Consider the following 26,010-nt stretch of genomic DNA (forward strand, 5'->3'; position numbering starts at 1 on the left):
CTTTCGAGGTCCCTTCCAACCCCTACCATTCCATCATTCTGTGATATAACAATGATGTGCCCGAACATTAGGCTCTTTCTCTGATCATGGACCTTGCTGCATGTTGTAATGGCAACAACAGGAAAGGAAAAGAGTGGAAGAGCCCAAAACCCACTTCTGTGCCCCTGTGTGACCCCCTAATACGGGGCTGCTGTTCTGGTGCTCAACAGGCAACACTAGCCTAACAACCAATGTATCAGTGAAGCACAGCATTCATCAAATAAAGTTTTTGAAACATTTTTTTTTTCTTTTTCTACAGGCAGGAAGCCATATATTTTACTATCACATGAAAGACAGCACTCTGCTGCTTTTGGGGGGTTTGCTTTTTTAAAGCAACAAGTTTTCTAATGGCTTTGCAGGTATAAACTATGTTATTCTCATGGTTCCAAGAATATTCTTGTTCTTTTCTAAGTTACTTGTTTATTAAATGGCATAGGAATGCCTCAGAAGTACTGAAGTTCGGAAGATATAGAAAGATTAGAAAAAAAAAACAGTTCTTCAAACCGAGTTTTCAGTTCATGTAAACTCCACTACTATAATTTTAGCAATTTAAATTAAAAGATAATTTGAAAAAAATAACAATTCCTTTACTGTCAAAGGCACCTCACTGAGCTCCTCCAACTAGGTGACAGCACATTATACAGAAAAAAACAATTTATTTTTGATAAAAGCCATGTTTCCCAGAAAGCAATCCAGTCATGAACATAACAATAGATGAGGAATACGCCACTTCTTATGGTGGATTGATCCCAACAGTCACCAATATGTGTATGCCATTTAAGGTTCTTACTGGATACAGGGAGCAAGTTTTTTTCCTACAAGGACAGAAGTGGAGCAGGTTGCCCAGGGCAGTTATGCTCTCCATCCTTGCAGGTTTTCAAGACCTGACTAGATAAAGCCCTGAGCAACCTGGTCTGAAATCAGAGGTGATACTGATTTGAGCAGGAGGTTGGACTAGTGATCTCCTGAGAACCATTTGAGTCTGAATTATCCTGTGATCTTATGACACTATAATCTCAACATCAATTTGCTTGTCTCGTTTCCAGGCACTAGTCTTAATTAGGCCTTTGTGGGCTACCAGGCTTAGCTCTGCTGAATTGTCTTTCCTTGGAGTGCTCACTCCCTGGTGATCAAGGAAGCAGACAGCAAGACGTGACAGAGTGCTTAGTCTACCTGCTGTGAGACTGAGGCATGAGGCTCTGGAAAATCCAGCCTCCAAGGAGTTTCCCTCTCCTGGCTTTGCAGCAAGAGATCTCCAGGTTCCCAAGCTGCCTGTTGGTGAGCCTTCCGAAAAACTCTCATCTGCATCACAGAACAGCCCAGAGATGCAGACCTTGACCTTTCTTCATTCCCCACCAGGCAGTCTAGCAGCAATACTTTTGACTGAAAAGGCACACCACAATTTCCACACTGCTCCTATGCCCAACTACGAGCAACTAACTGCAAAAATATTTGATTATATTGTTTCATTATTAAAGAAGAGCAAACATCAAAGCTAACTCAGACACAGAATTAAGAGTAAGGGACTCTTCAAGACATGATAGACAATCATGCTAATACATGATGTGCTTTGCTGTTCTAATAGAAATGGTGAGTAAGTTTTGAAATTGGGATGGTATAATTGTTTCCCATGTGAAATAAAATAATATATATTTCAGGTTCTTTTGTTAAGGATTACAACAGAATCCAAAATAAGGGATTTTTTTTTTTTTCAATTAGGATGCTAGAAAAAATCATAGTAGGAAAATAGGAAAAAAACATGAGAAAAGTTAATATGTTCTCTTTTATCTGCAACAGACATTTTTTACTCTTTTGCAGACAGCAATTAGCCTAAGTAAATTAAATAGAGTATTTAATAAGATTTTTAAGAAGTCAGGAGGGCTGGAAAGAGATAAATAAGTCTAGACAAAATTTTCCTGTTTAATGTGGTTATCCATGCCATCTATGAAGGATGTGATTTGCAGTGACCAAGCTCTGTAATCATTTTAGCATGATACAGGGCATCACTTGAATGAAAGAACTCAGTCGTTTGAACTTCAGGGCATATAATACTCCCTCTCATAGTGGAAGTGTGTTTAATACATTTAAATTAGTTTGAAGAGATAAATTGTCCCAGTTCCCATTTTTTTCTGAAGATTCTTTTTAGCCCTGGACATTCTCACAAGGTATTCAGGAAGCACCATGAAGGAAATGGGAAAAAAATCTGGTTACACTTAAAATACATACTGTATTCAATGTTTCCACTACTTTGACTACTACTGTGTGAACTTCTGCATTTACTGCTGACAGTTCAGTAGAGCATTCCATGCATCTGTTACAAGGCATAGATTTAAAACAAAGTTTTACATTTCAGTCATGAAGAAGCAAGAAGTAGGAGCTGCTATACCTGATCCAGGATGAGATCAGAAGTGCCATAGAAACAGGAAGCTGATACATCTTTGCCAGAAGATACAGATCAAAATCTGATCAGGAAAAACCCTGAGTTAACTAAATATGAATGAGAATTTATTCATCTACTTGTTCCTACTCTATTTCAGTGATATGATATATCACTTCAAAAGAACCCCTCAGTGAGATTTTAGGGTCAAGACTGGATTCACAGATGAAAACACAATGCGTATCTAATTGGATCTTTCAAAAAGTAGTGTCTCTTAAGCCAGAATAACAGTTCTTCTCTCCTTGTTCTTCACTTGTGGGTTTACAAGATGCATCTCACAATACGACATGAAAAGGATTTGAGGGAAATAGCTGGAATATGGCTATCATATGGGGACAAGATTCTGCTCTTAGTCTTTCAAGATCTCTTTCAGTGCTTTGCAAGATACAGCAAGCAACCTGGATTTCATATAGAAAATGCTGATTCACCTCAAACCAGACAGAAAATATACTCCTTTTTGCTTTTAGCTAGTGAGTTACCATGGGTATCCCTGAAGAGCTCTGTGCTTCATACAGTGCTACAATACTACCTCATTGACACCACAATGCAAATAGCAAATAATAAGGGAAGGAAGAGTAGGTACTCTGGGCCTGTCATCCAGCCACCAAACCCTACTCACTCCACATCACTTCCCAAAAAAAACCCAAAAACCCCACACAAATAACCTCAAAATCAGTAGTTTGCACCTAAATGATAAATTTAAAAGATCACTACTGAAAACAGGAAAATAATCTTTACAATGTAGTTAATTGGCAGACATTTTGGCCCCATCCTAATTACTAATCTGTTGGACTTCTAGACAAAATATAAAACAAAAACAGCTCATTAAACAGGAACAAGAATTGTATGTATCACTTCTCCTTTTATATTTATGGTTGGCAACTAAAGCATTTCCTTGTTTTCTAGAAATGAAGGCTACAGCATCTTGAATTTTATTTTTTTTTTCCTGACTTTCTGACTTTCTTCTAGTGCATGAATATCTCTTTTTCATTGCTTGACTTGCTTATCAAAGAGTTTTCACTGTGGTTGTTTAAAATCTTACTTCTTCAGTCTATCTCATCAGTATTGGCAGGACAGGAGAAATGGCTTTGGCAGCAATCTTCATAAACAAGACAGAAGAGACATCAAAAAAGGTTTATTCACAGGATTTAGCCATTCATCAGACTCCTTTTAAAAGCCAGTAAATGTTGCCCTGTAGTGGATTTGCTCTTGAGGTTTGTGCAGTGCCACGCATGGCAAAGTACATACAACAGGCAAGGTGACAGGTAGGAGGCAGCATCTTACCTGGATCATATGGAGTCTTACGACGACATTCAGATTTTATCATTTTTGTAAAGGGCATGTTAAGTGCTGATCTGGAACACACACCCTTTTATTCAGACATGACTGCTCCATCTGAAAATCTGTACAAAGCTCCACAGTTATGGTCACAAGAACCACCAAAAAAAACAAAACCCAACTTTGGCCTCCCCTGCTTCTTACCACTATCACAAAAGGACAGATGAATCTTACAGGTCACAGAGAAACAAAACCAAGAGCTCAGCAAAAGTCCAGGAAAACAGCAAAATAATGCAGTTTCAGCATCAGTTCTAACATCGTGCTATGGCTAATGGTTTCTAGTTCAGACCACAAGCTTCCAGAGTACTGAGCAAAAAGCCAGGAATGGAAAACTCACCTGCAAAGGTGGTTACTGAAAAGAAAAACTCTGGAATTTTTCTGGATTATATATTTTGAGATCCTCTGGATGAACCTAGGAAACATTCACAGAACATGAAAGGTATGAAGGATGTTACAGAAAATAATTGCCTATCTTTTTAAATTTTTCCAGACAAAGTCTGTAGCTTTACACATGAGAAAATCAAAACTGTGCACAGTAAAAGAGTAAAAGACTTTGAACTTGAAATTCAGGACATGGTTTTTGTGGCAAAAAAAAATATTGCATGTATCCGGTGTAAGAACTGGTATTCCTAAGAACTGGTATTCCAGGAGTTTATGGCCCAGCACAAAGGGACTGGTTAACATTGATAATAAGATGTTAAGTTTGTGAAGGAGTTCAGACAGCAGAGATCACTGTTTCTATAAATTAGACCAATGAGTCAGCAGTCTAGAACCACCAATAAACAAATTTATTAGTGTGGTTCTACTCTTCCTAGTGACTTGAAGTGCTCTGGCATTGTGATGATGAGTGCAAAGGCTGCATGCATACTAAGCTCTTGTGTAGTACTCAATCTTACCTTCCTCCAAAGTGGGAATTGGGCAGAGGACAAGGCAGAGCCAAGATGGTCTCTTTTCCTTGATTCAGGAAGGCCTGAGGGAACACAGCAGAGCAGTGGCTCTCAGTTAGCTTTTGCAGTCATTTGCTCCTCAAAATGTTGTGTGACGATGCTTCCAGTAAAATTAAGGATACAGCAAGTCAATCTGTTCACAGTACAGGATATAGTTATATGATCTCATACTTCATATCTTTATTACAGCCAGTGCAGGAACACCTCTCTTGCCCAACTGTATGAACTAGGTTCTACCTCCTTTTATTTAAAGCATATGAATTCTCTGAAACCCGTGTTGCTTCTTAGTCATCCTACACTCCAGTTGGGCTCCAATGAGAGAGCAGACAAGCAGAGACAGACCAACTCATTACTCAGATCTGAGGAATGTCTGCATTACAGTGACAAACAAAATGCTTAACCATAATGACTGTCATTTACTCTCCTCACTCTCACCAACCATGTGAGCAGGAACAAAATTCAAATGTTAATTCTCAGTTCATGTGAGTCATGCTTCCTTACAATACTCTGACTTTGTTTTTTTTCTACTTGTCCCTTTGGTATACCAGTGCAAAAATATCTTCTTGGAAGAGGAAGAAGGTCAGTTGAAAATAATTGATGGAAAGGGTTCGTTCTTCAAATTTGAATGGAAAAGCTAAGTTTCATGACTAAATTACCTAAATCTATTAATACATAAGTCTTACTGTCAAAAATAAAGAAGAGGGAAGGGGCCTTCAACTCTTTTCTTTAGGTATCCTGCTCTTGAAAACCCCAACTTTAGTTAACAGAAAAAACCACTTCTTACTTCAACTACCCTTGCTGAGCCAAATACAGTTCTCTCCAATAGATTTATTTTATCCTTCTACACCCTCATTTTCCAAACTCAGAGCTTAAACTCTTATACCTTTATTCACACTGAATGGCATTAAGTAGTCACACGCATTTCAGTGAACCTTCAAGAAGAAACCTCTGTGTCAGCTAAGATTTCTAAAACTGGCCATGCATGGAAAATTCTTGTGTGAAACTAAGTCAGGCTGGATCTCATCATGTATCAACAAGACTGTCAAATGATTTCTGTTTTTACAGATGTTTTCCAGTTGTGTCATACCTACTGTTTAACCATTGCTTCAGAGTTCTAGCTCAAAATGAACTCCACAAAGCAAGATCAAAATAAATGATGGCATTTTTTTTCAGTATGGATGTTGAAGATGCCAAAGGATTTGTCTAAAAAGCACAGAATTAGGGAAAAGCCATTATTTAAAATGTGGTCTAAATTAAAAAAAAAAAAATCTATTTGAAGCTCTAAAACATAAGAAAGTGTCATATTTATTACCTAGAAATGACCCTTAGAAATTTCAAGAGAACAAGTGTCTATGTATCTTTAGCAGGAGCATTGCAAGCCTCTTCTTGGACTGAAAGAGATGAGGAGATTAGGTGTTGGTACTGTAGTTTTACATGTTTGAATATCAAGTTCATTTCACAGAATCATAGGATCATTTCATTGGAAAAGACCTTTGAGATATTTGAGTCCAACCATACCTGTCCGCTACTAAACAATCGCTCTGAGCGTCTCATCTACCTGTCTTTTAAATGCCATCAGGGACAGTGACTCAACCACTTCCTCAGGTAGCCCGTTCCAGTGCCTGATAATCCTTTCAGTGAAGTAATTTTTTCTGATATCAAATATAAACCTCCCCTGGTGCAACTTGAAGCCATTTCCTCTTGTCCTATCACTCATTACTTGGGAGAAGAGACAAACACCCACCTTGCTACAACTTCTTTTCTGGTAGTTGTAGACAGCGATAAGGTCCCTCCTCAGCCTTCTCTTCTCCAGGCTAAACAACCCCAGTTCCCTCAGCTGCTTCTCATAAGGCTTGTTCTCCAGGCCCTTCACCAGCTTTGTTGCCCTTCTCTGGACACGCTCCAGCACCTCCATGTCCTTCTTGTAGTGAGGGGCCCAAAACTGGACACAGTACTCGAGGTGCAGCCTCACCAGTGCAGAGTACAGGGAAAGGATGATTTCCCTGGTCCTACTGGCCACACTGTTTCTAATACAAGCCAGGATGCTATTGGTCTTCTTGGTGACCTGGGCACACTGCTGGCTCGTGCTCAGCCAGCTGTCAACCAACATCCCCAGGTTCTTTCCTACCAGGCATTTTTAAGCCACTCCTCCCCAGGCCTGTAGTGTTGCATGGGGTTTTTGTGACCCAAGTGCAGGACCCGCACTTGGGCTTGTTGAACCTCATACAGCTGGTTGCAGCCCATTGATCTAGCCTGTCCAGATCCCTCTGCAGAGGCTTCCTACCCTCAAGCAGATCAACACTTCCACCCAACTTCGTGTCATCTGGAACTTACTGAGGGTACACTCAATCCCTTCATCCAGAGCATTGATAAAGATGTTAAACAGGACTGGCCTCAACACTACGCCCTGGGGAACACCACTTGTGACTGGTCTCCAACTGGGTTTAATTCCATTTACCACCACTCTGTGGGCCTGGCCTTTTAGCCAGTTTTTTACCCAGCAGAGAGTGTGCCTGTCCAGGCCATTGGCAGCCAGTTCCTCAAGCAGAATGCTGTGGGAAATGGTGTCAAAGGCTTTACTAAAGTCCAGGTATATTACATCCACAGCCTTTGCCTCATTTACATTTTAGTCATCTAGGCTATTTCTATACTTGTAGTTAAGACTGACTTTACAGTTGCCCCAAGCCTATGACCACAAGCCTTCTCTGTTTTAATCCCAGGACTTGTGCCCAAACAAACATGTATCTTAATACTAAAAATTCCACTGAGCTCCCAAGAACAAAGTGCTCTTCTGCCATTTATCTATTACTTAACATTTTTTGCAGGATATCCTGAATTTACTGATTAAGTACTCAAACATAGCAGAGAAATTCATCCAGAGACAAACCTTCAGTTCTCTATTTTTATCTTTCAGATTGTCCACTTTCACTTTGCCATAAAATTATTAGAATGAAAATTCATCAGGCTGTCATTTTTGCTGATAATATTTTCAATATTTGGCCAAATTTGTGTAAAATGGTATTCCTTTTTCTAAACTATTTTTGGAAGAGTTTTCGATTTTCATTTATGAAGCATTTTCATTCCTGAAAAAAAACTAATGAATTTCTTGAGATGTTTAGAATATTTGTTCAGATAGGGAAATTTTGAAAGTGTTCAGTTTGTATCTATGATTCCAAAAGGGCCCTATAATTTTAGTTCTGCATTATGTCTTTTCTCTGAACTGATCAGGATAAAATCAAAGTAAAAACAGTTTTCAAAACTGGTACCAAATGGATTGTTAGAATAGCTGTTTTCAGAATTTTACACTTTTTCCCCATACAGCTGTGGCAGTCTTGGGTAATAATCCAGGGTAGTGAGAAATTCTGCTGTCTCATTCACAAAAGCAAAGAGTTGGAGAGTCATAGTATCACAGTACCATGATATTCAAAAGTCTTTACAGCTACTCTGAAGTAAAATTTTCAGTGATATAACTCAAGGTAAATGATTCTTTGGCAAAATATTCTGGCTAAATTTGCTTGATGGACATCCATGTCAGCCAAGAGAAAGAAAACACTTTAACAGGTGGGTCAAATGGTAGTTCAGAACAAATACGGGCATGCTCTTAAAAACTGTACATGAAATCTATTATGCAAAAGGTAAATCCTTAAGGTTTTATTGGATATGTAGGACCAAAAGAAGGTTAGCCAATTGTCTACATGTTGTTCAACAGCTGATTCATTTGACCTGCCAAAATCTTTCCTGTTGTCGTGCTAAAAGAAATCTAGGACTTTGTATTTGTGATTTTAATTAGTGAAGAAACTAAAAGTATCGGATTATGAGAATTAAAACTACAAAATATTAAGCACTTTTTAGAAAAATTTACATATGTTATAGATATTCTGTAGTTCTGAAGATGGTAAAGTCTAACAAGACCTCCAAAGGAAAAGGAGCCTCCTTGTCTTATTATTGTTGGGAAGATTAAAGCTGGAAAGCAACACTGTCACAAGCAATGTCCACCAAAGAGGACAAAGAAAATGCAGAGCACCAGCACAACAAGAAAGAGAGAAAAAAAATCATAAATTGTGTCAGAAAATCACAGTGGAAATTGTCTTCACCTTATGTTGTGTAACTTCTGCTCCACTCCTCACTTCATATCAGTAAGACGGATGTCTTCTTTACATTATCGATATACCATCTTTATTAATAAATTTTTATTACTTTTAAAAGTAATCATTAATTAGTGATTAGGCATATTTGCGTAACATCTCTTGAATGAAATCACTTGCTAATTTCTCCTGCCTTGCAACTGCCATGGCTTATAAAAAGTTTGATTACTTCCTTCTTATATACTTTTTGTTCACAGCTCTAAATTTGTCTTAATGCAAAATTTAAGTATGAAATGTAAGACAACAATACATCTCACCCTACCTTAAGTAACCGCAAGAGACATCTGATTTGGTTTCTTTATTTAAAATTATTTACGAATGTGTATATCCTTCATCGAGAAGCCGTCATAAATTTGCAAATTAGGCTGACAATGCTGCATTATCGGGGGCACCAATGTTTCAGTTCAGCCAAAACCAAACTGCAGACTTAGCCTTCATTAAGATCTAGCTAAAAATGTGCTCATATTTTTTAAACTTTTGTAAAGTGGCAAATTAAAAACTCAATTCTTGTTCAAATATTTCTATTCCATTTAAGACTTACGTATGAAAAAGAGAAAACAAAAACATTTATTAAAGTTTTATAGACATTTTTGCTGCTGAATTTCAACTTATTCCTTTCAGATACCTATTTTTAGATTTCAGGAATCTTTTGAACCACTCTAATAGGAAAAAAAAAAAACAACTTAGTTTAAAAATTACATAGGTTAAAAGGACAAAGGAAAAGAAACAAATTTGTATTCATTTTCTACTATCAGAACATTTAATGATATTTAGATATTCCCTAACTCCAGAAGAGAAATTATATCTCACAAAAAATATGCATTTTAAAGGGATAGTGAGAACAGAATAGAAACACAAAATCAAAAAACATTTTGCAATCCTAAATAATTCTCACAAAGAATGAAGTAACTAACTTCTTGCTCATATTGGCTTGTTGGAATGCAAAGTTAGTAGGTCTTCTTCCAAGAGCGAATTGTCATTAACTGAGTAAAACTTGATGGTTAAATTGTATGTTATCTAACAGCCCAGGCTTCCATTTCATTACAGTTCCCCAAAGAAAAAAGTCAAGTTTGTCAGCATTCCAGTGGGAGTCTTTAAATAGACAAATTCATGAATCTATGGGACCCCAGAAACAAAAAAGTCAAAAAACAACATACACCAATCGAGACCTATTAAGAAATAAACATAAACCAACTTGCTATGTGCAGTTTAGAACAGTAGTTAAAGCAAATTCTGAGAAAAACCATGATGAGTGCTGCTGTTTTTTCATGTAAAATTTTGTAGAACAACATCAGTGCATCATATTTCATTTGGATAAAACCAGAGATTTCTGACCTCTCCTACCAGTCTGACTTGGTCTACATATTCACCTTCTCCCCTTCTGTCTGATTAGTTGTTCTAGAAGGGCAATAGAAAAGGAAACACATTTTAACTACATTAAAATATCATGTCATATTGAATTTAGGGATGGAATATATGTTTAATATTATTGTACAGTTTATAACTTTTAAAATTGAAGTATCTCAAAGGATGAGTTAATATAAAGCTAATAACTTCAAGGAAATGAAAGTGTGCATACTGTTTAAAAGATATTTTCTCAAGAAGGACTTCTGAAATTATTTAAGTGCATGCAGTCCTATAATAAGCTTTGCCTCAGCATCTGCTAAGAACCTTGAAAATCTTCCCTTAACATTTTTCATGCAGAATTTGAACAGTCTTTCTTTCTTCACTCTTCCTTAGGTGAGGTTTCTTAACCTCTGTAGTCTCCTCCTTGCCTTACAAGGGCTTTGGAATAGGAGCAGCTATTCTCCCTCACCCTCCGGCCTGCCACACATGAAGTCAGACCTAATCTTCAGGCCTAAGCTTCCTACGAACAAGGCTCTTCTCTGTAATGTTCTCCCATATAATTCTGAGTTTGCAAATTTCATTGTCTACTGTAGAGACCAAGTCACGACTTCAGACTCAGGTTTGTGCATCCTCGGTTTTTCTCTGCTTCTTTGCCACTCTTGCTTCTGAGCAGATTTCTAGGAAGAACACAATGTGATTGACATTTTGATAAATGTCTTTTTCCTTGTGAAATTAACAGAAATTATAGTGACTAGTACAAACTAATAAGAGCCATAACACAAGCTGCTGTCTTCAGCTGGGGAATTTGAAAAAAAAAAAAACCAACCAAAAAAGGTTTTATTCTTATATCATTGGCAATAAGAGATTAACTTTCCTGTAGCACTGTCTAGAAACAGTCTAAGACTTCCTACTGCTGAATCCTTAAACTAAAGTATAAAAAAAATCACACAGTAAGACAACTTCTCTCCTAAGGCAAATGGCACACATTAACCTCAATAAGGTTTTGCACAGCTAGGCCAACAGAGAGGCAGGTGCAGGTTGCCTTACTAAATTTTTAATAACTCGGCAGTATGTCTGATGCACACACTCTTTAGAGGCCTGTGGCCTCCGAAGTTTTTATAATTTTATCCTTCAAGGTTCAAATCACGTACATCCCCAGATCTGGTAAACATTCATGAAAATGCACATGGAGGGCATGAGTATAGCCTCCAAGATTTTCAAGTCTCCTTGATCCACCATGTTTACTTTGCTTAAGGAGGCTTCTGACTTTTTGGCTTTAATATTTCATCTCCTTTACAGGAGATGAAGCAAAGCTTTCCTTCATTGTGCTTTATTTTATCGTGTGTTTGATTGTTGTATGTATTACAATAGCCATAGCATTTGATGAATCTGCCCAGGACTTTGAAATTTCTGCAATATATTGATTTTTATGAATTACTGTCCTCAAACCATCTCCCTCTAGATTCTTAACTACTCAGATAATAAGAATAGACAAGGTGATTTCTTGTAAATATTTCAGATCCACTGCACTTCATAACAGTCTTGCAGAAGCCGTGCAGTGACACAACTCTGTAAATATTTATTGTGATTAAATGTACTTTCTCCCTGCCCATGATATTTTGTTTTTATTATAGTTATTACTAAAGATCTTTGCTGAAAATATAAGTATTATTGCTTAGAATTTTTACACTATGTATTTCCACATACCTTAAGTCATGCTGGAGGTATTCTCAATGCCTTTCTCATCAACCATAAGGAGAGTTGTATAGTGGTGGTTTATGACGTGACCAAAGGGGCATGGCTGTTTCAGATGATACAGCAGAACAAAAATCTTTAAAGAAAAGAAAAAAAAAAAAAAGACCCAAATCCTCCTTTCAAGGGGGAATCTTATTTTAAAGCTCTAGTAGGTAATGAAACTCCTCAAATATCAAGTCCCTAAAAGCTTCTTAACACATTCTACCTTTTTTTCTCAGTGATTAATTTCTTAAAGTAAGAGAACAGCACACTGAAATTGTTGGCACTGGCCAGAATTGTTAGTGTGGTAATTTGCCCTGGCCCAGCTACAGGTAACATTTATAGGCAGAAGAGATGCAAAAACATAGAAAAGCAGGGAGACCACACTAAAGCAGCACGAGCAGCCCCAGCACTCTGGGAAAAGGGACTGGATGTGGGAGGTGAAGAAGATCCCCCATGTTGGAGTAGTGCAGTGCCAGCATGCTGCAGGCAGCAGTGAAGAGGTGGTCCTGCTGTGCTGTGTGGGAATGTGGTGGCAGAAGGCAGTGGGAGAAGCTGTGTCTCCTGTAAAAGAACAAAGCATTTATGTATGTAAAACTCAAACATAAGAAGGAATTGAAACCACAATTTGAGAATGCTTCAAGGTGAAAAAGACAACTTTACCATTTGGAGGGAAACTATGTCCCAGCAATAAAATCCTCAGGCTCTAAAAAAATAACATCTTGACTTGTCAAAAATTCCTTATTTGCCATCCATGAGAACACAAAAATGGGCCCAAGGCAAAAAAAAAAAAAAAAAAAAAAAAAAGCATAAAAAAAAATCTCAATCTCAAAATGACAGTCTGTAAGAGCAGTTGTTCCATAATAAACTCTGCGAGTCAAGACAAAGAGCTGTTGGAAGATGATGCAAGAATTGGAATGAATTATCAGCTTTGCAAGAGCTTGCAGATACCATTTCAACACACGCAGCATGGAAAAGAAGATGGGAACAATAAGATTGATAATGTCTCCCTAGGATCAGAGCCTAACAAACAAGAGCTGAATGCACAAATAACAGAGGAATGTGTTAATGTACTGAAAGCAAACGAACCATTTAGCATATATTCTTTTAGCATGTTCAAGGCAGCATAGCACAAGGACCATTTATTTTAACACCAAAAGATCAGTGAAACATTCAGATTTAAGAACTGATTCGTTGGAATGCTAGAGAAAATGAAAGCACCTCATAATTGGCCTTGAATAGATCAGAAAGACTCATTTCTGCCAAAAGCAAGAGCTAGGGAAGAGGAGGCAACCAACAAGGCTAAGAAAGAGTTTGTAACGTCTTGTAGAGGGCAGTGAAGCTCTCACTAGAACAGATGTGGAAAAGACTGTCTATGTCTCCAAGAAAGTGCCCTTTACTCTGAAGTTACAAATTAGACTGCAGAGATTCTCTCTTGGGGATATCACAGCATGAAAGAAAAGAGTTCCTTCACTGACCAAATAAAGAACATAAGGACCATGAGTACCCTGCTTAATAGCTACGGTAGCTACCTTGAGTAGCGTAAAAAGGTGAAAGCTTTCAATGTCTACTCCCATCTTCCATGGACATCCAGGCTAACTAGATGGTGTGGCAAAGGCAGCTCCATCATTGCTTTAAAAGAAGGCATCTACAACTTCACGGAGCATTGAGGCGCCATTCTTGGCAAAATTTTTTTATGTATTTTGAGAACCGCAGCAGGATTGAGCATGTCAAAAACAAAGGCAGAGGAGTGCCTACTTTCTGGCTCCTGATTGAGCTTAGATTTGGCTTAGTTGTCAAATTGTTCAGACCATTCAGGAAGATGATTCAGAAACGCACAAAGGTATTATTCTAGGCTGTCCAGACAAAATATGAGGTGCTCTTGAAAATTACTCACCCCAAGAAGTCAGGCAGCAGCTGAGCAGCATCATCACATATTTTGTACAAAAGCACCTAAATTCTGCCTAATCAATTACTGGAATTAGGCCTGATCAAATACACAAAAAGGAAATGTTTTCAGCTTTCAACAAAGACAGAAATACCAGGACACATGACCGATGTCCATCTTTTTTCCATGCCTGATGGATCAGCATGGGTCTGATGGGTAGGTTAAGAAAATAACAGATCATACTTTTTTTCATTCAGCATCTCCTTTGGGAGACACTGTCTACATCTCAAATACCAAATGCAGTCTGTGGAAATTCCTGAGCCCTGTATCTATTTCCTGCTGTTAAGGCTGCAGACTTGTGAGAAACCAAGCTATGGAAGGTGGAGAGGAAAATGTTGGCTTTCCTGTTTTCAATTTGATACGAGGTCAGAAAAAAGCTGGAAAGTGCACCCAGACCAAAGGTCTTCAGAAATATCTCACATCCAACTTTTTCAACACAGCCACTGACTGTGTCCCAGGCCATGGTCTGAGTTGGTTTGGCTCCAGGTGTTTCACCTAAAACCACACAATTTCTTTGTATTTATATTTTAAACAGCTCAATGTGCTAAAGTTTACATAGATGACATTTTGATCTGACTGTCTATTTATATAGCAGAAAGCATGACAGATGGCTCAGAACAACTTGGGAAAAAATCCGGCCTGTTGGGTTAATGCTAAGCAAACAAGACAGGAAGTTAAGTTTAGACAGGTGAAAGAGGAGAGGAAAAGTTGATATAGGAAGATATGCAAAGAGGGGTTGCCTGTCCCAGGAGCACTGGAAGGAAAAAAAAATTCCTTGGAATGGTAAAGTGCCCCAGGAAAATACATCTAATTGGGCTGCCTCATTCAACAACCTGTACGAGCCACAGGACAAAAATGTACAAAGAGCAGGGGGTGGAATTAATGGCCAAATGCCTGAGACACATTACAGACACTAACAACAGCTGAGCATCAATGCATTCGCACAGAAAAGAAGGTCCTGCTTGAGTCAGGCCTATGGAGGCCTTGTGTATTTATTATGGGAAGCATAATCACAAGACAGGTTCAGGATGACAGTAGCAAGTCATACAGCTCTTAGGCTGGAGCTGGCTCATGTCCTGCTGATCCAGAACTTGAGCACGCTGCATTGGCAGCATCCTGCAATACAGCAGTTAGATATTGCAGTCAATGCCAGCATTTCTTTTTAAGCAGAAGTGCATAACAATATGATATTAGCAAAATATTATCCTCGTTTTAAACATGGACTGTAGATGTCACTGTGCTATAGGAAGACATGCATTAGCAGTAATTACCCAATGCATTAATACTCGGACAGCAGTTTATACAACCCATCCATCTGAATTTCCAGACTACATTTTCCAGGCTATACCACAGAGGAGCAGTGTTTTTTCCTCCCGTGGAAAGCAGACCACTGTCCAGCTGAGACTGCAAAAGCAGCGGAGCCAGCAGGAGGGTGAACCAGACGGAAGCTGACTTCAGACACAGGGCAGGGGCTGTTTGAGCAGCCTCCCCTTCAACAGCTGTTTAGGGATGCTGCTATTTAACATCTAAAGCTCTCAACTAAAACAGGTTTCTGCTGGGTACTTAATAAGCAGATGTACTATATACACTGTACCCTTCTGGGTGCTTCAAAGAATTTACTGTTCAAGCAGCCTGATTTCTCCTGGCTGACACCAAAAGGACTGGGAAGGAAAAGATGCATTTGAGATCTGGAGCACAGATGGATTTAGGATAAGTCTCCTCTGCAGTCAGATTGATATGTGACTGTAGCACAAACAGACCTTCCTCATCCATTAAGGTGTCAGTAGCAATGCCACTACTAGCCAGGCTTGGGATGTGGTCTATGCATACAGCATCCCACAAGAGTTCAGATCTGGCCTGGAGCTTATGGTCCAACATTTCAGTTGCTTTCAGCAACAGCAAAATGAAAACTGCCCCAGGTCCACCTACAGGCAGTACCTGCAATCATAGCCTTTCAGTGGAGACAGCCCTGCTGACTCATTTGAAGTTGCATGCTGAGTCTTATTTGGGACATTTGACATAGACAGGCCTGAGCCATGGAAAGGCAGCACGTTCAGCATCATGCTTGCTACCAGCAGTGACTGTCTATCTGTACCAATAACTATTAATTTTACCCCTACACTGTCTTTCCAAAGCCTTCTGGAACAGTTAGTTGTCTTGGCTGAAACTGGCCACTTCCATGGCCACTGTGGCCTAGGGTAGCAAGCAAGCATCCAGATTTGGGTTGTCAGGAAGAAGGCATGCAGGAATTCTTCAATCCAGCATCACTGTGGTCCCCATGTGATCTAGCTCTGGTGGCACTAGCAGCTGTGGGACAGTTTGTGATGTCTTGAAACCTATATTCATCTCTGACAAATGCTGTTGCTATGCTGTCGTCCTGGAAAGAAACAGGCAATACATGGTGACCAGCCTGTGCCTAAGTAATTCAACATGTATTTTTGCCCCATGCTGGCACATGAAACCCACCCTCATTTTCTTCTGGAGTTATACTGTGTTGAGAAAATACAATGCAGTGGAACTTCTCTCATCATAGATCCTTCAGATGTCCTTTGCTTTTCCCTCATCTGTGTGGACTACAGATGCTTTATTCCCTGATGTCCTTAGTGTCGTGAAGTAATCCAGGGCTGGACCACTTCTATTCTTTTCCAGTCCCCAGTAACAGCTGAGTTTGGCTGACACCGGGTGTATTTACTTCATGACAGGAAATCATACACACCAGGAAGGAGAGTGGCCCTTATCTGCACAGCATGTGGATTGACTCACATTGGTTTTTACCTATCTAGCTCCTGGTCACAATGCCAGCCCAAGTGCAACAGCCCAAAACTCAGAAGAAAACACTACAACATAAATTGACTGAACAAACCCTGCCATGCTGCTGCCCTGACTCAGCCTTGTTCAACCTAGCACTATACTTGTGCTATGTATAGTGCTGTTTAGATGTAGTGGTAGTGCAATTTAAAGGCATTATTATGTTAAGCTTGGTGCTAACCTCCAATGGTCATTGTGTTTGGTGTTGGAATTAAATATGGAGATGTGTAGACATTTGTAGCACAGATGTTTTCCTAGGATGTAGGGGGAAAGGAGTGAAAAGGAGACTTTTCTATGGAAATAGAGCTTTCTGGACAATATTTTTCAGGCAATTTTACACATAGTTCTGCATCCTTTTTTAAGTGACACTGCATTGACTGATGGTAGTCTTGGATCATTCATTAACCAGTTTTCTGTCCTGCTATTGACCTGCTCTACTGTAACTGCAGCACTGCATGTGTGGTCCCCAGAGGATTCCTCTGTGGGGAAAAATAAAAATCACAGAAGTGTCTCTCATCTATCTTGATTGTAACTGTGAGCAGAAGGCTGTGCAGTCACACAGTCTGGGTTTGTTTCCACTGACTCACAGCTGTCTCTGGGAACTTTGAGAAAATGCAGCTGCTGAGCAGTCTTTTAAGCTGCTTGGTTGCAGGTTCATCATAATTGCTATCAGAGAGCCAAGGGATACAGAGCTTTTATGCAGAATTCATATACAACATGTTTAGTAGCCCAAGGGGGAGATTTCTGCCCAGTGATTTTCTCTGCACATCTGCTCACTCACCTCTTTTTTTGCATACCTATTACTATTACCAAGTCCTATTTCTCCTGAAAAAAGAAATGAGGGAATCTCAGAAATGCCATAGAACCAGATCAGTCCTTGACACTGTGTCATTTAAGGAAGGAGGAAAATGAAGAATCAAAACTGTAACTCCCCTCTTGGTTTGGGTTTGTTTTTTTTTTCTTAGGTTTACCTGTAGGAATCAAAGGCAGAGCAATTGCTGATCCCAGATTCAGCAGTGCTGTGAAATCAGATACCTCAACATTGATAAAACTGTTAGGTAGGTTAGTGCTATCACCTTTCTTTTGAAGCCTCACATGTTATCAGACACTTCTGCATTGTTCTGGAACAGAACACAGAACTAAGGGGTCCCTCCTCTAACACAATATCTGAGTCTTTGCCACTGGTAAACCAAAACACAAAGGGGTGTCAGGAGGAAGAACCCCTGGCAGCGTCATTTTTTGTTTCTCGTATTGTTACAAAGTTCATTCAATTTCTTTACATTTTACTAATTTTGTATTAAACTTTATGGATATAAAAGATGAACATATGTTACCCATGCTGCTTTAGTCTTGGCTTAATTTTTAAAAGAAAACTTGTCTCTGTGACCCTGCAATCACTGTAAAATTTAATTGACATTGTACTGCCTCTTGGTCATGTGTTGTCATTATACAACAACTCTTAACTCAGCTACAGGGATGTTTTGACTACATTAACTAATCCAGTAGAGGTTGCAAGCTAAAACTGAAATAGCAAAATTTGAAGGCACTTCATGTAAGAAGTATGTAGAAAGGGCATAAAGAAGGATGCTTTTAGCCCCATGCTTTTAGCCCACAGAATCACAGAATGGCTGAGGTTGGAAGGGACCTCTGAAGATCATCTAGTCCAACCACCCTGCTCAAGCAGGGACTCCTAGAGCACATGAACCAGGATTTTGTCCAGATATTTTTTTAATATCTCCAGGGAGGGAGGCTCCACAACCTCTCTGGGCAACCTGTTCTAGTGCTCAATCACCCTCACAGTAAAGTTCTTCCTTATGCTCAGGTTGAACTTCATATGCTGCAGTTTATGCCCATTGCCTCTCGTCCTATTGTTGGGTGCCAATGAGAAGAGTATTGCAAATCCTTTGCATTTTCAGAGGTAAATTATGTTTAAATTCAGAATTTACAGGAAAATTTAAATTCAGAATTTACAGGAAAATTCTGCCCCAGGAAACTCCACCATGAAGTGGTTCTGCATGCTCAGAAATATAGGATGCAGCCTTAGCAGTCTTAGCTGCACACACAAATGGGTACAACAGCACAGCAGACAGCAAAAGCAGTGTTTTCTCCCAGAATAGATTACCTGGCACATAAGCATTAACCTGTTTGCATTAAGTCACTGTGGAGTACCTCAGCTCACAACTGAGGAAAATACGATGGGATTTTCAGTAGGTTTTCTAATTTCAGCCATTGATAGAAAGGGGATCCAAGAAGTTCTGAGCTTCCCACTGCATTGTTGGCAAGGCTTGGATCATCCCCAAAACATTATCCTGGGCTTTAACAGCAGAACAGGGCTTGGCAGAATGACTGAGGAAAGGGATGGACCATTTGCTTGACAGGTAGGACCCAAGCATCCTCCAGCTCTATGGTGACGCAGCCTTCCAGATAAAATGATGCAGAAAACTATGGCTATGACATGATATCTAAAATATAATGAAAAACTGGAAGAAATGAACTCAGGTAAAACAATACATCAATGAGATATTAGTCCTTTTGGACACAGGGTGAATTAGTGTTAATTATACATTCCTGTGAGTTGATGTACATCAACTTATGAGCCAGCCACAAGCACTTGAGTATGGAGATGGGGCTCCTTTAAACTAGCACTTCAATGACCTTTGCTGAACTGCAGTACCACAGAAGGTTGCATACATTCATCTGACTAGCATTATAAATGGCTGAACAGTTTTAATGTTGCCTTTCTCTCTAGTAAAACAGTTAGTTTTAGAGCCACAGGAATAAACTTGACCTCTTCACATGCTAGTAACTAAAGAAATGATCTCCAGAGGGCTCCTTCCTAGCACTTTTTTTTTTTTTAAGCTGTTATGTGTAAGAGTTTGTCATAGGCTTAGTGAAATCAAAGTGCAATGTGTGCTGTCTTCCACCAATCCCCAATAGTATTGCATATTGCCAAGAAACTTAAGAATTCTTTTCTCAACCTGGAGCCTGAAAAATAAGACTCTAAATTTGCATATTAGCCTGCACAGTGAGTGCTTACTGAGAGTACTTACAAAATGCCATCCAGCTGTCCATCCCGTATATTTTCCTTCTAGTTCTCCAAAGTCATATTTGGTGGCAATTTTGTTCCTTAAATATCCATTTGGGATGCAAGTCTTTTGACTGTATAGTCTCACAGTCTGAGCAAGGCTGCTTAGACTCTAAGGCACATTAGATTTAAGTGATGTAGGTAATGCACAAAGCTTCACCAAAGGGTGCAGCAGTATCAGCTGATTACAAGATCATTCAGCTTCAATGCAGATTTCACAAAATACCTCATAATGTGAAACTAATGGCTTTTATTGCTGGCTTGACATCAGAAAAATATTAATAGGCAAACCACAGCCTCTGAATACTTATAGAATATGGAGTCCTAATAACCAAAAAGTGCTGAGTTATTTAAAAATTTAGTAAGGTTCATTAAAGATTAGACATAGATATGTTATTCCACCTTTCATAATTTTTCTAGTTGATTCTTCCATTATAAACTTTAGGGTCTGTACCCACAAAATGCTGAAAGTGCCATCTTTCAGAACTATAATGATTTTGGTCTTTGAGAAGTGGGCCTATGTGAACCTCATGGGGTTCAACAATGCCAAGTACAAGGTCCTGTACCTGGGTCAGGGCAATCCCCAGTATCAATACATCTGGGGGTTGAAGGGATTTTCTGCCATGCAGAGAAGGACTTGGGGGTACTGGTGAACAAAAAGCTGGACATGTGCCAGCAGTGTGTGCTTGCAGCCCAGAAAGCCAACTGTGTCCTGGGCTGCATCAGAAGAGTCATGGTCATGCTTTTGAAATGAGAATGCAACATGGACAGGTTAAGGGCTGATTTTGCTTAGAGACAACAGGAGCTAGCTGTCCCAGTCACAGGACCTGTCAGTCTGTAAGCTGATCTGGGCCTCTGGAAGAAAAACAGCTGAGAGTGAAATTGTGTTGCTTCAGAAAAGAAGTTTTCTGTATAAAGTCTAGTTTTCTTTTAATAAAAAATAAACTCTTCATGGCCTTCATGACTTATTATCAATTGGATAACCAGTGGATAACCTGCAACTCAGCTAAGCAGAAATAGCTTCTGTTATTGATAGACAAAACAGGAATGACAACAGAGTGGGTAGAGGGACTTCCTCCATTGGCTAAGCCAATATAACTGCACAATGTAAACATGGGCTGTGGTGAGAACATCTCATCTCATCTCTGGAGATTTCTCCACTTGCGCATGATCATCCTTTGCTCACAGCTCCAAGTGCTCCAGCCCCTAGATGTATTTTGGATGTGGTCTGGTAAGTCACATCTCTCAGTCTACTGTCTCTGTCCCTGTTTGTGCCTCCCAGGAGGCAGCTGTCCGTCCTTGCTGCCAGGGTACATGGCTGCCCCATGCTCAGCTGCCCACCAGGGCCCCAGGGAGCTGCTCCCCAGCCAGTTCCCTGGGTTTCTGCAGGAGTACTTCCTTCCCATGAACAGCGCTAGGCATTTCTCCTTTGGTATAGTGCCCATTGTAAACATCTATTAGATAAAAGATTGAACCATAGAACCATGAATGACAGGACCAGATTGAAAATTTTGTCTAAATTGTTTTACATCAACATCCTTTTTGCCTTGTATTATTTATGAATAACAATATAAACCTGTTAAAATAATTCCAGATTTATTAGAAATAACTAGAAGAAATATATTCTATGTTTATAAATACAAATTAATTTATCTGTACATACATATAACTTCATAATATCCTTCAGTTTCTTTGAAGCAGCACATGAGCATTACAGTTGGCATGCCAGAGTGTCACTTTCCCCTTTGTCATATCTAATAAGTGTATCAGTGGAGGAAGAACTTCCTGGCCTCCCAAAGTTGTTGCATGAAAAGCCCTTCTCCAGGACTTTGTCCTTGCAGTCTTATTTTCCATGTAAGAGCATAGCACAGGTTTAGAGAAATTGAAAGCTGTTTTCAATTTTCTTCTACTAACCTCTGCAAGATCTTCTCAAATTCCAGCTATGCTTTCCCAGAGCTAGGTGATGTGGTCTCTGTACCTCTTCATAGCACAATAATGTCTCAGACACCACTTTCTGAAGGGTAATGATCTTAGCTGGCATGAGTTCACTCTTTTTCCCAGATAAATCAGAACAAATGCCAAAACTTTTGAAATATGCTAACCAAACTTGGGCCCCACAGACATCTCACTAAAATCCCTTTGAAAGTATGTCTCTTCAACAAATTCTGCTTGGTATCACGTGGAAACACATATTTAACATTGCTAGCAAGTATGTCTTATATGACAAGATCTCCATTTGAAAAGAGTAAAGTCATTATGTCAGAGGAAGGTCAGATGTTTAAAATTCTGTGCATTCAGAAGGAGGTTCCAGCTAGTCTGGTGTCAGAGGTGTCAGCTTAAGAAAAACTAATTAAAAGCAAAGCAAATACACATATTTCTTTCACAATAACGCCTACCTTTCTAGTAGTTTCATGTTTAGGAACATGCTTAGCTGGAGTTTACATTTGGATCAGGGTACTTAACAGGCACTGATGAGCCTCTTAGTCATGAATTTGTCATTATTAAGTCATTTATATTTTTAATTTCTATAACTTCCTATTGGAATAAGTTCCACAGTTTAACTGTGCTTTAGATATGTGAAAAAATATTCATCCATAGAGTTAACACAGATCCCCTCTGTCCACAGTAAAATGAAAATAAAATTTCTCCTTAAAAGAGAAACATCATCTTATACTTCAATAATATTGGTAATATTTTCTTCCTTTTTATGATGTGGATAACTGCCTGTGTTTTATAATGCCAAAAAAATGGAAAAAGTGGTAGTGAGCATATAATTTCTATACAACACACTAGCATGTTTCTTTCTAGTTGGAAAGCATCTATTACAAGGGGAACACAGATGAAAGAGGGGCTTGTAGTCACAGAATCACAGAATATTAGGGATTGGAAGGGACCTCAAAAGATCATCTAGTCAATTTACCAGGGGCTATGAACGGCTGATGGCCAAGCAGGGGAGTATCCTGCTGCCAAAGCAGCAAAGACCCTGGCAGATCACCACCCACTGCAGACACAGCACCACAAATTGCTCCTATAAATGCAGCACAGCCCAAAAGCACCTGACTTACATATCTGGCTTAGATCTAGAAGCAATTTGGCTGCTTCTATGTGCCACAGACTGTGAAAACTTCCTGCAGGAGCTCAGCCAGATGCCACTGCCCCACCCCATGGGCTTACCAGTGAACTCTCACCAGTTCCTTATCTTTTCCACTCCAAGCAGCTGATGTGACTCACAGGGATGGTGAGGGCTGGGACACTCAGGCCCAGGGTCATTCAGTGCAAGACGACTATATCTAGATGATCCCATCCAGGTGAGTCCAGGCACCCAGGGCTGCCCACTGCAGTAACCTCTCACAGCCCATGGCATGGGGCACTGCTGTGCTGGGACACTCCATGGCTCCAGCCAAGCTGCTGCTGACTGCTGAGGGGCAGCACCCTTTGTGTCCTATCTGGGCTGGCTCACTAGAAAGCACTCAAGGACTCAAATGGACCAGAAGAATTGAGGCAAATATGAAGAAAATAGGCTTCAGATATTGTAAGACCATAAAATGGCCATTTCTGGCAGCTTTTGCATTGTGTGCACAAGATTGTATCATTTAACATAATTCTAAGTTGTGACAGTGAAAATCTTGTCTTTGGAAGACCTATAATTTGCTTGGAATAAGTAAAATAACAATTTATAAGATGAACTGATGGAACAGAACAGCCAATTTTTAGTTAAGGCACTGACTCAAGGCATCTGTGAAGATTTCTTGATCTTAGTCAGTCCAGATTGCAGACAAACTTCTCCTAGTTTGCTCATCCCTGCTCTCTTCTGTTTTTTCAGCATGTGTGGTTTATTGTTATTTCAAATGGTTTTTGTTAAATATTGAGAATACTGAAACAGAACTTTCTTCCCACTGGTACATGACACAGTGGTTAAATCTGCTAAAAAGAATATGTACATACTGCGAGCAATCTAAATGAAGTCAGTGACAGCAGTAGGAGTGAGTGTGCAAAATATATACTCAAAAAATTAATGAACATTTACACTATTTAAATTATTGCACTAATTAGAATGAAAAGTGAACCAAGAAGAATGGTTCAGAAGCACCAGCCATTGGTTAACATTGTTATTTTCTAGAGTTCTTCTGTTAAACATTAACATGAAAAGAAAGTGATCATAACTACAATTCCACAACCATTCTTGTATGAGACTGCAAACGCCTGCATCAATTAAAGAAAACAAGTTGAATTTTCTTAGGGATGGACCAAAAAAACCAAGTGCACCGGGGGTCTGGCCATGTTCTTCTGTTCATCAGTCTATGTGCACCTCTCCTTGACCTGTTATTGACAGCGTCCACCGGAAGCACAGGGCTGTGCCATACATGCAAAGGTGTTTAATTACCTGGCACAGGTCCAGAAGATGGCTCAGCACTTCCTGTGGGGACTTGGCAGACCTAGGTGTGGGAGTTTGGTCCTCAAACCGGCACACTATCAGCATTATACAGCCTGGGCATACCCTGATGTCTTGTGGTCTTTAACTGATAAAAGCTTCAGAGACTGTCCTTGACATAAATGAATATTACCACTGTTTCAGGAGCAGGGCACAGAGGCAAGGGATGGGCTTTAGTTGAGAGGAAGCTGGTGGCTGAGATCAGAACAGGGATTCTCTGAGGGAATTCCCTTTTCACCATTTCAGAAACATTTTCATCTCTGAGGACAGCTTTGGACTTGATCTGCCAGACTGTCCTTCCTTCCTCACTATTTGGGTCTTACATCACTGCTTAAGCCTGTTATTAAAATTGCAAAGCTAGAAGAAAAGTTTTAAAAATAATCTTCTGTATTTTCATATTCTTTCTGCCTTTGGATGTGAGGAAAGATAATGAAAGCACCAGGCACAGATGGATTATGCAGCAAAGTGACTGCTACATCATAGAGACCCATGCCAGGATTTGTGAACCACAATGGAAATAAGTGGACGTAGATCCACTTAGGCTGTGTTTCCTCAGCATGCTTTGCCACCATTCCAGACTACTACCATTCCACAGGACATAGCAATGATAGTTGTCCTACAAGTCTACCTTTAAAGCTTTTATTTTAAGGATTACAGGACTGATCCAATAGAAACCACAAGCCTATTTGGTTTCTCTCATAAGTAGAGCCAGAGAACAGGAAGAAACTGAGGATACCTCAGCAGAAAACAAGTCCAACTTATCTCTGCTGACCAAGCATAGCTTGTGTCTAGACGAGACAGGGTTTCCTCATGAGATCTCTGGGAGCTGGTGAAAAGTCTAGTAATAAATGTGGGTACTTTTCAATAACCTTTTTACATAAGAGCAAGTAGCACAGAAACACCACTAGCTACCTGGTGAAATAATAGCATTATTTTTTTCTTTTTTGTGGCAAATTGCATCAAATCTCAAGGCCAGTTTTATCAATAAAAATTTCTTCTGCATTCAGTGCAGTGATTTATTGCATCCTTTTACAACATGAGTCCCTTAGTCTTGGCTCATGTGCCATATGTTTCAGTATTAATTAATGTTTAGGTATGTAGACCCACATTTCTCCATTCATATGGTATTGAAAGGACCTCTTTACCTTTTGTGAATAAGGATTTTGAGAATGTTGTCTGTGCTCAGATAATAGTTCAACTTGTGACGGCCATGTCCCAGTCTGAAGAAGTAAGTCTCCTGATAGTTTTCAAATAGCTGATCATAATGGTCACATCCTAGATTTTGAAAAGCCCACAGAAATCCTATTGCCTTCACACAAGTAATGAGAGTGTTCTTCACACCTCTATGTACGGTAACAATACTATTGGTGTTAACAGGTTCATGGACAACAAATAAGTACAAATTATACTTATGTCTTTGCTCTGAACTCAGGTCACTAGCACAACAGTTTACAACTGTTACTATTCCCAGTGTGCCCCTAGCTGTGCTGAGAATAGAAGTGATTTAGCAGAAGATAAGCAAGTTATTTTTAGTTTGGTGCTAAATATGGAAGTTATAACCCATTTGGTGTTCTAGGCTGGGCAGGCAAAGTGGTTAAACATTTTATTATCCAACTCAAAACTAAAAGATTTCCATTTAGCACCATTTAGTTTTGATATATGAATGTGAAAATTAAACAATTTTGATTTCCAATAGATTTGGATGTTTGGTTGTTTCACTTTCTATGTGCTATATAGATTTTAATCAATC

This window comes from Antrostomus carolinensis, unplaced genomic scaffold, assembly GCF_000700745.2.
Source record: "Antrostomus carolinensis isolate BGI_N321 unplaced genomic scaffold, ASM70074v2 scaffold4221, whole genome shotgun sequence".
Taxonomy (NCBI): domain Eukaryota; kingdom Metazoa; phylum Chordata; class Aves; order Caprimulgiformes; family Caprimulgidae; genus Antrostomus; species Antrostomus carolinensis.